The 15,581-nt window shown below is 43.0% G+C and overlaps 1 protein-coding gene across 6 annotated transcripts in view; it reads left to right on the forward strand.

Annotated features, from left to right (window-relative positions):
- The window catches only part of KLF12 (Kruppel like factor 12), a 261,902-nt gene that overhangs the window by 764 nt on the left and 245,557 nt on the right, over positions 1–15,581 (forward strand). The window contains exon 1 of one of the 6 annotated variants that reach the window (XM_015851639.2): positions 2–351. The exons of 4 other annotated variants lie outside the window; for them this stretch is intronic. The gene's annotated coding sequence lies outside the window, so the exon portion shown is untranslated. Of the gene's footprint in view, position 1; positions 352–617; positions 759–15,581 lie in introns of those variants that run through there. One more of the 6 variants, XM_015851640.2, reaches the window with a different exon arrangement.

Consider the following 15,581-nt stretch of genomic DNA (forward strand, 5'->3'; position numbering starts at 1 on the left):
AGCGGGGGGAGCGGCGGAGTGACCCGGTCCGCGTCCATCCCCCGTTCCTCCGGCGCTGTCAGCCGCGGCGGCCCCTCGCGTTTGCGTGGCCGTTGTGTGCGCGGGGCGCCGCGTGCCCGTGGCTGTGCCCGGGCCGGCCCGGGGGAGCCGTGCGGCGGAGGTGCGCTGCCTTCTGTCCGTGCCCTGCTCGGGGCTGTGCCGGCGGCTGTCAGCGCCGTGAATAGGAGCGGATGTGTTTGTGCCGCCCGGGGTCGGAGCGCCTCGGTCCGTGCGAGGTGCCGGGGATAAGTTCGCTCCCCCCGCACCGTGGCTTATGACAGCCTTTGGCAGCCCCCCGCTCCGATCTCCCGGGTAAGTAAGTAAACCATTTCCTCCCCCCACCCCACATCGTCGTAGGATAAATGGCATTCTCTTCATTTTTCCCCTTCGTCCCCATCCTGCCCATCCCGGCAGGTAGCGACCGCGGCAACTTCCCAGGGCTGCTCTGTAGCGCGGGCACCGGGCTCCATTTTCTGGAGCTCCAACTCCGGAACGTGAGGGAGCGGCGGAGCGCTCCGTGCGGGATCGGGGCCGGGGGAGGAGAAGGAGGAGGGGGGGGGGGGGCACGGGCAGCGCTGTGTGCATGATGTCAGGCTACGCGCACCGCGCCGCCGGGCTCCTGCGCGGTGCTCCTGCGGGGGTGCCCGGAAATACCTTTCTAACGGGACGTAATCAACTCGCCAACACCGCCTGGAAGCCGCCGGGTCGCCCACCGGGAGGTACGGGCGAGCCCTCTGCCGCGCTGCGAACGGAACGCCGCGTCCCCCCCCCTCCCCTCGCTCCGACCGCCCCCGGCTCCGTCGGTCGGCGGCGGCCGCTGCGGGTCCCCGGGCTGAGCCTGGCGGATGACATCACCGTGCCGCCGGCCGCAGTGCCCGGGCTGCTCCCGCACCCCGCCCCCCCCGTATCTCTGGAACCAGGCGGTGGGGGTGGCCGGAGAACGAGGTGGTCAGTTTATTTTTATTGTTTTTTGTTTTTTCCCCCTCCCTTTTTCCTTATTCTACCCTCCCAATTCGTGGAGCGGTGCATAGCATTTAAAAGGGGCTGTGGAAGAAATCATCTTTTCCCTGCCATCCGCCGGTGCTTGGCTGCAGGGAGAAGCGCTGCGGGGCATTTGAGGAATGATTGAGTTGCCTGCTGGAGGGAGTTGGGGATTTGGGAGGTGCTCTTTGGTTTCTGCTGCTGCTAATTAAGTGGTATCCGACGTGTGGAGAAGGGGAATGGGAGATGAGGGTGGTTTTTGTTTTAATTTCTATTTTACTCTTTTTCTTAAACAGTACTTCCTTGTAGTAGTATTTCCAGGCTGCCTTCTCCTTGTTCCTCTAGAAAAGACCTTTGCTGAAAAGGTGTCTGAGAGCTCAAAAGAGGCCAGAAGAAAATCTGTAGCAACTTTATAAATGAACTTTTAAGATGATTGCAGGACTGGCTAATAACCATGGAGCCCTCTGCCTGCTGGGATTAGCCAGATCTGAGCGAGTGCAAACTGAGCTTCACTTCTGAAGTGAGGTTTAGATACTGCAGTGTCAAACCAGTTCTTGTGCCACAGAGAGGGGTTGGGCTGCAATCCCCAGTGGTAGGAATAGTGCTTCTGTTCTTGAGCTTGCGGACTTCTGCAGTGCATGACTGAACCCCCTGTAATTAAGTAGAAATACAGACCACGCTATTCTGGCAGAAAGTCTCTTCCTGGTGTTTGGTGGTGCACTTGACCACACTTAAGTGTTTCTGAAACCCTGTGAAATTCAGTGTGTGAGTTTTAGTACTTAGGCATCCTGTTGTTGAGCTTTTGGATATGCATCTACCCACCCAGAGAGTTTATCAACCAAAGGGAAGGTGTGTGCTGTGTAAGCAGCGCCTGCTGACTCCACCTTCCCACTGCTATGGTGTGGCAGCCTTCATCTTTGGGGCTGCTGGATCATCTCTGAGCTGTTCAGGATGGTTGATCTCCTTGCCCATTTCACAAAGACATGAACGTTCTTTGTGTTGGGTAACAGATCTGCTCAGTACTAGGTTGGTTTTGACCAGGTCTTTGTTCCACTCAGGTTGAATATACAAGTGTCTTATTCACCATCTCATATTAATAATGCTGGGGTAGTACTCCTTTTTTCTTTTTTTCCTTGAAGTGTTTCATTTTTGGTTTCCGAAGATTTGCCTCAATTTATTGTGTTGGGACATAGTTGTGGTTTGCTTTTTCATAGAATCATAGAACGGCCTGGGTTGAAAAGGACCTCAGAGATCTTCTGGTTTCAACCCCCCCTGCTATGTGCAGGGTCACCAACCACCAGACCAGGCTGCCCAGAGCCACATCCAGCCTGGCCTTGAATGCCTCCAGGGATGGAAGCACTTTCCTGACTTAAATACAAACAAAATAAATAATTTCTTGAACTGGAAATTTCAATTTTAGAAAAGCTGAGATGGATGCAGCAGTGAGACTTTGACCTTCTCAGCTCTTGACTGGTGGTTGTTTACTACAGCTGCAGCTGTGTGCTTTTCACAGAGGAGGAGCTGTGCATGCAAGCACGCTCACTTTCCTCAGCCACGAAGAAAAATAGGAAGAGGCACGATGGTTCAAAGTGAGATTTGAGAAAAGCGTTAAGGAGTCAGAGCGCAGCTTTTCCTTTACTAATGTGTGTGGTATAGCTGTGCCATAAGACAAATACTTGCATCTTCAGAGTGCAAATGAGAAAGCATGAAGTGATGATGTTCCTTATGCAGTGAAAAAGATTACTTTTTTAGTGAAATACATGCTAGATAAGTGAAATGCTTCTATGCTGTAGCACCAAAGACACTTAAATGGTGTTTGCCAATCAAAAGCTGTATGTAAACTTACTCTGTTGAACTTCACACAGACCTGTACCAGCTAAATGGGTTGTTTCTATGTCAGTCCTAAGCATGAAAATGAATGAGCAACAAGAGCTATATTTGCAGGTTGTGTTTTGCTGGGATAGTTTCTATCTGGGCATAGAGCTCTGTAGCAAAGTTGAATAGAGCACTGATGAAGCTGACTACATGTGTGTAGCCCGATTGCTCTAGTGGGTAGAATTGGACCTATATGAGGAAAGTTGTGCGGTCTCTTTTGGTTTGCAATATAACTGCGCTGGTGCTGTTAGAGTTAGAGCCTCAAAAGGTGTGAACTTTCTCATACTTCATTGAGGTTTGGTGTGATTGGTTGAAGCTGGCTTTGAATCTGTGCTTTTGTTTTTGGTCCCAAGCAATAACTATAATGCAAAGATAGACAGCAGTTCTTTAATCAGTTCTGTTTATTGTTTGGTGGCAGGGAGTTCTTCAAAAACAAAACAAACACTGTGAGACAGAAGGAAGAAGAGAAATCAATGTGGCTTTGCCAAGAAGTGAGTAGATCTGTGCTGTATATAACATTGAGCTGGGTGTGTGTTTTCCTTTCTTACTTTCAGCGCAATACTTCTTGGTATTTTTCAGAAGAAGTAATTTAGACTTTAGTCTAAACTACAGTCAAAGTATAACATAGATTTTTTTGTTTGCTTGTTTTCTTTTTGTGTCTATAGCAAAATAATGTGATTTGAATTGGAGAAGGCATCTTGACGTTATGGCTGTGCCTGGCTCATGTTGCTATTTCTCTTTCATTTCCTGCCTTTTTTGGCAGAGGTGATAGCATGAGCCATTGCAGCATTGTTCAACTGAAATACACAGTACGACTTGGCTCAGGAGTCAACGTATGGGCTCGTGTGAAATGTCTTCAAAGACTGCAGGTGGCACAGCACAGGCTCATGGGTAAACTTGGGTGCTGATCTAAGTGGAGCTGTCCTCTTGCTTTGCTGCCTCTTTGCAGTGTGACAGTGTAGAGGTGACTGAAGCTGTATCAGGCCACCACTTGTAGCAGCCCCAGTGGTCTCTGAATAGTCCATGGTGTGAAACACAACCAGTGCTGGATCCTGAGGTGTTGGCTCTTCTTCCCCTTCAGGGAGCTCCCTTGCCCTCCAGTCTAGATAACAACCTACTGACCATGCACATCTCCACAGCTGTGCACGTCAGCTCCACTCAAGAGGAGTCTGTTCATCTGCAGGTGCAAGGGTAGGACTTGCCTTGCTGATGGCGCTGACTGTAGTAACTGTTGTTTTTAACTCTACTGAAAAACCACACGGTTAAGGATGCAAAAGCTAAGGTATGTCAGAAATAAAGCTGCATATGTAAGAGTCAAGGGAAATCACGTGATTCAAGACTAATGAATAAAGTTTACTGAGACCATTGTAGCTCGACGTTTCCTCTGAACGCAATCCTAACAATGTCTGGGTTTTTATTTTTGTAATCTCTTGGTTTGTTTATTCATAGATACCTTTTTCCCCCTCTGGAACACAAGAAAGACATTTCCTCGTGGTGTTTATCCTTCTGTGGGTTGCTGGTAGCGCTTGTGTTGATGGGCTTTGGAGTTGCAGCATAAACCAGCATCACTTGGGTTAAGGCACGTCTGGTAGGCAGTAGCAAGCTTTTGTCCTCTGCGTGAACCAGCCCTTAGAAGAGGAATGAAGTATGCTTTTTGCTAATGGCTGGCACAGTATTTGCTACATAGCAGAGTAATGATGGGACTCAGAAATCCCCAGCTTTGTTCCTGGCTGTGGGGTGAACGTGCTGTCTTTGTTTAAACACAGAACAATCAAATGCATGACCTTGGACATCAGCGCAGCAAAGGGGATAATTAATCAGACCTATCGTGTTGGAGACCTGAGCTCTGGTCTCAGCTTTGTCAGATGTCGTGTTAGGATAAATGCTTTGTTATCCCCCTGTAAGGTGACAAGCGATGAACCCAATTTCTAATTAGTGTGGGCATTATCCAGTGGTCAGTGCTGCAAAGAGCACAACGTGATGAATGCTAACACTAGTCCTCCTGCTGACTGTCTAAGGATGGTTTCTTTTTCTCTGTCTTGGCCAAAAAGCCCATTGGTGATGGTGAGATTGCTTTTGTCTCCTAGGGCCTTAGATCCCTGTCTGCAGTGCAGGAAGCACGGTGATGGCCACAGGCTGGGTCACTGCAACCGGCCCGCAAAGAGGAGCGTTCAGGGCCTGTTAGCAGAGTTGGTTGCCCTGCCAGCAAGTCTCTGGAAGCCCGAGCATGTGTGGACTGTAACTTGGGTAATGGTGTTCAGCTCTGTAACAGAGTGGCTGTGGCACAGGAAAAGGTGATTCTCTAACTCCAGAGGTTTCCATTAGCAAAGTATTAATGTCTTTCTGTGGATCTCTGAGGGAGAGTCATTCCAAATGAAAACATTCTGAATTGTTCTTTAGACTTTTTCCTTTACCAATATAGCCAGAAATACCTGATGTATTCTTGAATACTTTTATATCAAACTTTGAAGAAGCAGACACCGAAAACTTCAGCTGAGATGATTGTTAAATAGAATGGTCTAGCACTAGAAGTTTGTTGCATCAAAATGAACTGGTTGTTGGTTAATGTGAATTACCAGTTGCTGGCATTTTTAGATGATGTGCTAAAAAATCAGGATACTTTTCAATGTAGGTGTGATAGTATATGGTCATCCTTGCTAGAATTAGTCACAGTAGTTGCTGGCTTTTCCTAGGCAAGAAGGAAGGATGGCTGTATTATGCAGTGACACTTGACACAAACCTGAGCAGGACTTACAATAATGTAGACAGTCTTTATTTTGAGTGTGCTATGCTGGCATAAAACAGTTTGGAATAGTTTAGGAGTAAGAGTTGGCAGTGCTGCAGGAGAGCATGTAAAGAGCTATGATTGATGATGCTTTAAAATCTTTTTAAGTGTTGGACAGTAGCTGGAGCCATTCCAGTTTCTTTTTCATGGAATCTTACAGTTGCAAGAAAATTTGGGTTAAGTGGGAAATGAAAACATTTTCTTAGGAAAAAACGCTGAAAACAGAAGTTGGGAAAATCATTCCTTTTCAGTCCATTGTACATCAGTAAGTTACAAGACAACTTAATTTTTCACTGTTTCTATCTAGTCAATTAAATCTTTTGTATAGATGGGGCCTTGCAGAACTTTGAAAGGAAAAAGTTAACAAAGTGAGTTGTAGTGTTGGGTTTTCTTCCCTTCTGACATGGAAGGTGTGCAAACCCAGTCTAGTTGGCGCTTAGATTTGGAGGCTGCTAATTCAGAAAGTACTGATGTTTTCAGTTTCACTTTCCAGGTCTGTACTCAGCTAAATCAACATTTTGCTAAGAAATGTCTTCAATGTGTATTTGAAGAATATCTATCAATAGTTCTGGGCCTTGTGTTTTTGAGAAGATCTGTGGTCACATGAAACAAATACAATCATAGAATCACAGAATCATAGAATTACCCAGGTTGGAAAAGACCTTGAAGATCATCAAGTCCAACCGCAGCCTAATCAGAACCCTAACTCTAAAAACCCTACACTAAATCATATCCCTGAGTACCACATCCAAACGGCTCTTAAACACAACCAGGGATGACGATTCAACCAGCTCCCTGGGGAGCCTATTCCAGTACCTAACTACCCTTTCTGTAAAGAAGTTCTTCCTAATATCCAACCTAAACTTGCCCTGGCGCAACTCGAGGCCATTTCATAGTTTCGTAGTTTCATAGTTTCGTGCGGGTTGGAAGGGACTTTAGAGATCATCGAGTCCGGCCCCCGGGATTCGAGCCTCTGTGTAGCAGAGCGGCACTTCTGCCACTTGCACCACAGGGAGGATTCGAACTCCGGGCCCCAGTGTTGCAAGGCGGCGTCTTTAACCACTGCGCCACCGGGGCACCTTCGTCCTGTCACTTGTCACTAGTGAGAAGAGACCTGCTCCAATCTCACTGTAAGAACTGTACAAGCACAGGACAGTCTGAAAAACAACATTAGATTTGGAACTTTTATTATTTTATTTTTATTTTTTTCCACATCCCAAACCATATTCAGGATAGATTTATTTAATGCTTGCTGGAGATGTGCTCTCTTTTAGTTTCTGTGTGCTGCAGGATTTAAGAAGGCAATATTTCTTTTTCATTGCGACTGTAAAGAAGCATGTGGGCAGGGGCAGTGGTGGGGAGTCTCTGTCTATGCATAGTAGTTGAAGGCACTTGTGGAAGGCAGTTCTGGTGGATAGCTTGAATAAAACTCATTCCTTGCCTTAAAAGAAGAGCTTTGCTCATCCTTACTGTAGTGGTTGAAGTCAAAATACCACAAGTGTTCTTAAGGTTTAAAAAAAATAAAGTCTCATTGAATGACCCCAGAGAAAGTCTAAGGTGATTAGCTTGCACATAGGTGTGCACACTGTTCTTGTTTAAAAACAAGTGAGAGGTGACCTGCGCTGATCAGCTTAAATCCTTGGGAAAACGTTCCTGTCTCTGTAGGATTTACTGGTGGTGAGACGGGGAGATTCCATGCTCTGTGTGCTGTTGTATTTTGTGTGGTTACCGCACTAACAACATGCACTGTGAGAACAGACACCTTTAACCAGGCCGTGGTTTTCTTCAGTGGGGAAAAGAACCAGGAACTTAACTGTTTGGTGCCCAAGTCATTTTGTGGGCATGACCTGAAGTCCACCAGCAGAAGTGAGAAAGGCTTGTACTTTCACATCCCTGTCAAGTGTGGCTACAGTTCCTTGTGTCTGCAGCTTTCATTAACTCATCTTTTTCTTCTTCTAGAAAAAACAAGACTTAAAAATAAAGGCAGGACATTTTCTTTCTGTGATTAAATTGACTACAATCAGAATTAGCTCCTTCACATCCATCAGTTCTTCTCACTGTGTACTTAGCTGTTGCTGCTTCTGCCTCTTGTGTTTGCCTGCACTTCTTCAGATGAAAAGTACTGTTTTCTACCATGTCTTCTTCTGTTGTAGCCCTTCCACTAATGACATGAACAAAACAGCCTTGTAATGAAAAAGCTTCTTTAATTTTTAAGTTCTATTTTTTCCACTCTTTTTTCTTAATCTTTCTACTTGTACTCCTTTGTATACCTCAACCTGTGGGCCAATAGCCTGTTTTTTGGTCTGTGTTTGTTGTGATGGTGGATGTTGTTGCTAGAAGTAGAGCTAGATATTTAAGATATCATAGTATCATATCATATTATATATACCATAATATAGTATATCATAGTGTATTATCATAGTATAATATCATACTACTGCAATACTATAAATAGCAACATAAAATTAGCTAAAAATTAGAAATACAGAAGTACTGTCTGTTGAAATGTTCTCCATATGTTATACAATGTTACAATTAATTCAGCAAAACTGAGAAATTTTATCTGTATAGATGAGTCAGTAAAAGTAATTTCTGAAGAAGTGAGGCATGTGCTGCGGCAATCATTTGATACGATCTAAAAGTTTAATTCCTGTCAGACATGATAGACTTTAGGTTTCAAAGTTGAATGAGTAAGTTTTTGTGGAGTCTGAGGATTGGCAACTGTGTGAAGTACAAGAGTTATGTTCTGAAAGTGTCTTAACAGCACTGTGAATGCCACAGAGAAAGTGAAGCCAGACCTGACCAGCGTGTAACTACTGAAGACTGGTAAGGAAATTCTGTCAGGATAAATAGGCTTGCATTCAGCTGTAACTGCCAAATTTGGTTCATCCTTTCACTTCATAGAATGACTGATTACTTTGGAGACCCATCTGGAGGCAATGAGCTTAGAACTGAACTCTTTACTTGGGGTTTAGGTGTATTTCTAGGCTTTGTTCCTATAAGACTACCGTTGTTCTTTCTGTCTGGCATGGGTATTCCTATCTCTTTGTATGGTGCTCTTCTGCCTAAACGTAAAGCCCAGATTTGAGAGTGAGGTTTAATTCCCTGTGTCCTAAGCTAAAGATCATGTGGCATAACCCCAATACAGAGGTGTGTAAATATGTATTTTTAGATCTGTGATGATTTAGTGAAAAAGACTTTAAAGCCTATATTTAAGTTGTTAATTAAGGAGTAAGGCTGAATTTCAAGTTGTTTCCTTCAGAAGGACTTGGTGGGGTGGGAAGGGGAAAAAAGGCTGATCAGCCTCACTTTGGTGTCTGGCAGAATATGAATGTTATTCTGGTAGTTAACAAGTAAACACCTGAAAGACAACATAGTTATAGGTCAGGATTCATGAGGAGAAGTTCTGTACAGTAGATGTAATCTCCTTTTTATGACAAGATTACTCACCTTGGATTAAGGAAAGCTGTTGATGTAATTTTTAATTTCAACAAAGTTTTTGGTGCTGTTTCTTGCAGAATTCTTTAGGACACAATGTCAACATAAAGGCAGACAAACACATAACACAGAGGGTGAGCAGTTGGCAGGCAAGTTGGGCTCAAAGGGTTGCAATAAAATGGTTTTATACCAGGATGACTGCCAGTCACTAGTAGGATTCCACTCTGTTTTAGGGCCAGTTACCTTCAGTGTTTTAATCAATGATTTGGGGACTGAACTTGAAGCCATACTGTTCCCACTACTTGTGGGAGTACCTGTGATTGCCTTGGTAGTAGAGAGACTTCACCAGGAGAATGACAAATAGGAGGGCTGGACAATTGCCAACTGCGTAAAAAGAGCAACTGCCAGGTTCTGCATTGGGTGCGAGTTTGAGGAGAGGGGCTGGTGAGCAGCTTTACAGAGAGGGATCTGGGGGTTCAGATTGATGACAAGCTGAATGTGAACGAGCAGTGTGCCCTGGCAGCCCCAAGGGCCATTACCCTGGGGAGCAGCAGGCCCGGTGCTGGCACTGGGCTGTGAGGCCTCACCTCCTGCACTGGGGGCGGGGCTGGGTGCCACAGTATAAGAAGGACGTAGAACTATCAGTGTCCAAAGGAGAGCTCTGAAGGTGGTGAAGGGTCTGGAGTGGAACTGTATGAGGAGTGGCTAAAGTCCCTTGGTTTGCTCATCCCAGAGCAGAGGAGCTGAGGGGAGGCTTGATGGTGGCTGCAGCTTCTCACAGGGAGCGGAGGGGCAGCGCTGAGCTCTGCTCTGTGTGACAGCAACAGGACCTGAGGGAACCACATGGAGCTGTGTCAGGGGAGGGGTGGGTGGGGGTGAGGAACAGAGTCTGCTCCAGGGGGTGTTGGGCACTGAACAAGCTGCCCAGGGCAGTGGTCAAGGCACTGAGCTGTGGGAATTCAAGGAGTGTTTTGGATGATGCTCACGGACATTCAGGTGGAATTTTGAGTAGTCCTGTGTGTAGTCGGGTTGGACTCCATGATCCTTTGGATCCCTTTCAGCTCAGGGAATCCTATGTTTCTGTGGGGTCAGGTTGTAGATTTGTTATTTTGTAGATCGGATAAGACTGTCTCAATATGCTAATTCGATTTGAATTGAGTCGTCAAGAGAACGTCACTTAGACTTGCATTAAGCCAACGTGCTTTGCTAGAGTTGGAACACTGATGAATATGTGATCATAATGCAGAGGATGTAATGCAATGAAGAATCACCTTTATTAAGTAAGCAGTTCCAGGTATTTATAATTGCTGTAACCTTTGTGCTTTAGTTGTACCCTGAATTCATCCATATATTTGGCTTCCAGCCATTTAACCTTCTTGTACTTCTGTCTCTTAAGTGAGTGGTCAGCCAGTCTCCTGTCAATTCCTTCTCTTTTTGTTTCCTGAGTTTGCATAATTGAACAGTGTTTTAATTTGCAGCTGTTGAAGAGGGTGAATTGATTTAAATCATTTTTACTTCGAAGTAGGAAGCAGGAAACCTTTGTTTAAACAATCAGTTTAAACTTTTTTTTTTTTTACTGTATACTTACATGTTATTTCCAGTGCTGTCTGTTGTCTAAATGATGTTCAGCATGCTGATAAACAGAAGTCTTTACACACTGCATATGCTGCTTATATATAAAGTATATTTCTGTACTAGCAGGATTGAAACTGAATAATCATTGTGGTCCTTTTCAACTCAGGCCATTCTATGATTCTGTGATTAGTGGAGTTGATTTTTGTTTAAATTTTGAGTTATTAAAACTGCAGTATGACAGGAGTTGCATTATTTCCTGGATGGCTTAGTTTTAATAGTGACTCATTCAAGCTATACTTGGGTGGAAACTGGAACTCTCTTAAATTGTAGGAATCGTCAACTTCAATTATTAGTATTATTTATGTCTCTTTTCAATGTGCCTAGTTATTATAAAAACCATAATAACAAGTATTTGCAGTTAAAATTAAGTTTTATATTAAATAATGGGAAAATGTAATAAAAGAAGGAGAAACAGATGACACTCACAGGCTCTGTTTAAACTGTACTTGAGAGTTTTAGAACCAGTATGTATCATTCTTCAGCATATTATTTATATTAAGGAATTGGAAGAGAAATGAAATGTGTTTTTTTTTTTTTTCTTTTTGCTCCTAAATTTTTTCAGCTTCTGTGTGGGCTGTTGTAGTCATAGAATAGGGTGTGAGAGAGATGATGCTCTCTTGCACCTGCTTGATGGTTAGTGTGTTACATTTCAGTTCTGTTTAGCCCATAACTTCTATCAGATTAGTAATGGTCATTTCCTTGAAACCTCAGCAAGTGAGAACAGCTTGAATGTGGACAGGAGAAGTTTAAGAGTTTAAATAATTTTTACAGTTTTAGACTTCAGTATTTCAACTTTTATGAGAATAATCACAGAATCACAGAATTGTAGGGGTTGGAAGGGACCTCTAGAGATCAAGTCCCCCCTCTGCTCTCATGCTTATGTATCTGCTGCTCTATTTCCTCAGTCTTCTCAAGGAGATATGTAAATAAAGTTTAATTTCTATGTATTCTGATCATTAAAAAAAATGATAATGGAAGAGTTTGTTTTCATAAGGGAACCAAACCAAAGATAGGCTTTTCTCTTTTTTCCTCAGCTTTTTTTCTTAACTTCTTGAAATAGGCCAAAACAGTTTCTTTATTTTTATTTACTTGGCAGCTTTTCCAATATATGCAATTTACCTCAGTGCATTAATTCTGTTTCTTCTTGTATTTCTCTTGGAGACAGATAAAAGTATGTAGGATTCAGCATGATCAAAAACTGTACAAGTGTTGAGTCTCTTCCTCCTTCTTGAGGAAGAAAAAGGACATTTGTCACTTTCTTTCTCCAGGTTATTGTAACTACTGTAGATCATGTCGGAAGGATTAGGTATAGGAACAAGTACCATTGTGCAATATAGCCTTGTGCAGCAAGTCAGAAAACTGAAAGGAGCCGTTCAGAGGAAAGATATTATTAATGCTTCAAGCTGTATGGGGAAAAAAACAAAGCAGCTCACCAGGTAAAGAACACTAGAAATACGTTCAGCTGAGGCTCTTTGCCAAAGTAGTATCTTGTTCTGCCTTTGAGAGTTCAAATCAGTGTTTATTTATCTGTGCTTTAAAAAAAGGAAAGAGAAATATGTTCTAAAAACACATTCTATACACGTCTCATATAAAACTATTGCAGAACTGATTGGACTGTGGGGAGACATCACCTTTCTAAAATCAAATTGATCTTCCATCATCTGTTACAATCTTGATTTTTGCTCCACATCCTCCTGCTTGTAAACTGGCTTTCATTTCTCTCTGTGATAGCTTTATTTAGGCTTCCAGTGGAGCGCTTGAAGTGGGCTTATACTTTACCCTATTGGACTTAGTACTATTCATGATTTTTGTGCTCTTTGTGGACCACCAGTTTATTAAGAAATAGCCTCTTACAGTCAGGGAATAGTGTTTCAGGCTTCTGAACAGCTCTCTATGGAGCATTTGAACTCTCTATTCTGAGTGCAGTTCTTCACATGGCAAAAAAGAAATGTGAACCTAAAGCGTATACAGCCATTAGCTTAAAATCCTAATACACTATTAATGATTTCATTTTTTATTAAAGTGGAAGCTTTAGATGTTGCGTGTTGTTCTTTACCAGTAATGTTGCTTGTCTTCTCCACCCAGTGTCTGTTAGGCTTTTTATCTTTTTACTTCCAAGCTGTTTTATTTTTTTGAATGCAGCATTAGTTTCCATTGCACGCATTTCTAAATGTAAAAACCAGTCATTCCTTAATTTATATTTTTGTGTTATAGATCACATAGCACGTTACAGGTCCCTGGAGTCCTGAAATTCTGCTGAAGATTTATTACAGCAGTTCCTGAAAACACTGTGGTAAAGCAGTAACCCATTATTTTCTGAGTTAATGCAGTAGACAGCTGGAGCTGCACGTGGCATCTCCTCGCTGCTGATTGTATTACCTTAGGGAAAACCTGTGATACCTCACTGCCTACCACGTGGAAGGCAGCTCCATTTCTTCTTCACAGGGTGACTGTTGCATGTGTTTTGTGTCCTTCTGGTTTGGAACTGGAGGCATTCAAGGCCATGCTTGATATGTTTCTGGGCAGCCTGATCCTAGTGGTTGGCAACCCTGCTCTTAACTAGGAGAGTGGTGAGGTCCTGGAACAGGCTGCCCAGAATGTTTGTGGATGCCCCATCTTTGGAGGTGTTGAAGGCCAGGTTGGATGGGGCCCTGGGCAACCTTATCTAGTAAATGTGGAGGTTTGGTGGCCCTGCCAGGCAGGGGGCTTGGAACTAGGTGATCTTTGAGGTACCTTTCAACCCAAGTGATCCTATGATTGTGTCTCAAGGTCAAGGTAACAATGACTTGGCTTGTGGTCTAGGATTTTCCCTGGAGCCATTTCCTGTTCTTGCACACTGGGCAGGGTCTGCCTTTTGTATATCTTTTGTATTTTGTTGTGTTGAGGAATGGCTCCAGTATCTTTTGAGAGTGTTTCTGCTGTTTCTCATCTATTTCCCACTTGTGTGATTGGGTTCTTTGTGAGTCTCTTCGGGATGAAGACAGTTTGCAGGATAGAGAAACTGAAATCAAGGACATGAAATCAAGTTTTTGGGCTCGGGAGTGGGGGAAGGACACAAGTAGTCCCAAGAAAAGTAAACTAACATGTGCGCATGTGTTTTGTTTTGAAGTGGCATAAAGACAGCCCACTGTCACTGAGCAGTGATTCAAGACCTTCTGAAAGCTACTGGATGCTGAATATACTTTTAAAGCAGCACTGACTTCTCTTACTGCAACATGTTGTTACCCATTGAAGATCTTAGTAATGTATCAATCCTCAGCTATAGAATGGTATTTGTCATACTACAGACAGTTTTGAGACCTTTTTTTAAACAGGACTTGGCTTTCACTGCTTGCCCAGAAAGTTTGTATAGCTAATGTAGTGCCTGATACATTGTGTAAAGTTCTTTTTTTTAGTGGGTTCAGTTTTTTTGGTGCTGTACGAACAATTTTGTAGCCTGTTGAGAAGCTGCAGGTTGATTTTATGTGGTGTTCTCAAATTTGGATTCCTGTAGGTTGTAGATTTGTGTGGATAACAATAAATCTTACTGCCTTGCTCAATGAATTTGGCTTGGTGTCTGTTCTGTCAGCAGGAGGTTTTGGTCCTTTCTTGAAGGGCTGATGTTTCTCTTGTTATTCTCAGCCACCAGAATACATTTTGTTACCAAATGTGTGTTTGTCTTTTTTTCCTGAGTGAATCAATTGCAACATCCTGAGGAATTTTGATGATGTATTTTCAATGCTAAACAGTTCTTGGGAGTGTCTTACAGGTAGATGTGAACAGATGAGGAAATACGATGTGTATTGTTTTTCAATCTGGGTTGTTGTTTTTTTTTTTGGTAAAGCTTGACTCTTTGTTTTTCAGTAAGGATTTTTTGGGCAAATAATATTCTTCAGGAATGTAATTGTAGAATCACAGAATCACAGAATTGTAGGGGTTGGAAGGAACCTCTAGAGATCATCGAGTCCAACTCCCCTGCCAAAGCAGGCTCCCTACACCACGTCGCACAGTCAGGCGTCCAGCTGGGTCTTGAATATCTCCAGAGAAGGAGACAAGGAGCACCATTACCATTTTTTTTTCTTCTGGAAATCTTACACAGCTTGGCAATAATAGGAAAATCATTTTCTTTTTTGCTTTGAATTGTCCTAAGTTTGCAAGAGCACAGAAATATTGATGTAGGCATTTCATTCGCTTATTTTTAAAGTTTGAAGTCTTCATATGAATCAAAGTGAAATTCATAGGTTTGTTAATGTTTTTTTTCTATGTTACTTTTTCTTCCTCTCCAGATAGGTTATTTCATTGTTGCTTTGCTGATAACCGTTCCTTTTCCAAAGTTCTCATCCACAAAATTACTTAGAATCATAGAAACATGGAATTACCCAGGTTGGAAAAGACATTGAAGATCGTCAAGTCCAACCACAGCCTAACCAGAACCCTAACTCTAAAAACCCTACACTAAATCATCCCTGAGCACCACATCCAAACGGCTCTTAAACACAACCAGGGATGGCGATTCAACCACCTCCCTGGGGACCCTATTCCAGTACTTAAATACCCTTTCCGTAAAGAAGTTCTTCCTAATATCCAACCTAAACTTACCCCGGCGCAAACTTGCCCTGGCTCTGTGTTTTTTATTTTGTTTACAGGCTCCATTAAGCTGGTCGTTCCTTAAGCCGATTTAAAGTTTTCCTCTATTTTTTTTTTTATTTTTTTTTTTTTACTTGACAAACAAGTTCTATTAGAGTGTGTTGTTTTAGATTTGATCTTTTTCTTCATTAATATTTGAGCTTGATTGTGAGATGCGTATTACATTTTTAGGGTGGTGGTGATGTACTCAGACCTTTGTAGG

This window comes from Coturnix japonica, chromosome 1, assembly GCF_001577835.2.
Source record: "Coturnix japonica isolate 7356 chromosome 1, Coturnix japonica 2.1, whole genome shotgun sequence".
In the NCBI taxonomy this organism is placed as follows: domain Eukaryota; kingdom Metazoa; phylum Chordata; class Aves; order Galliformes; family Phasianidae; genus Coturnix; species Coturnix japonica.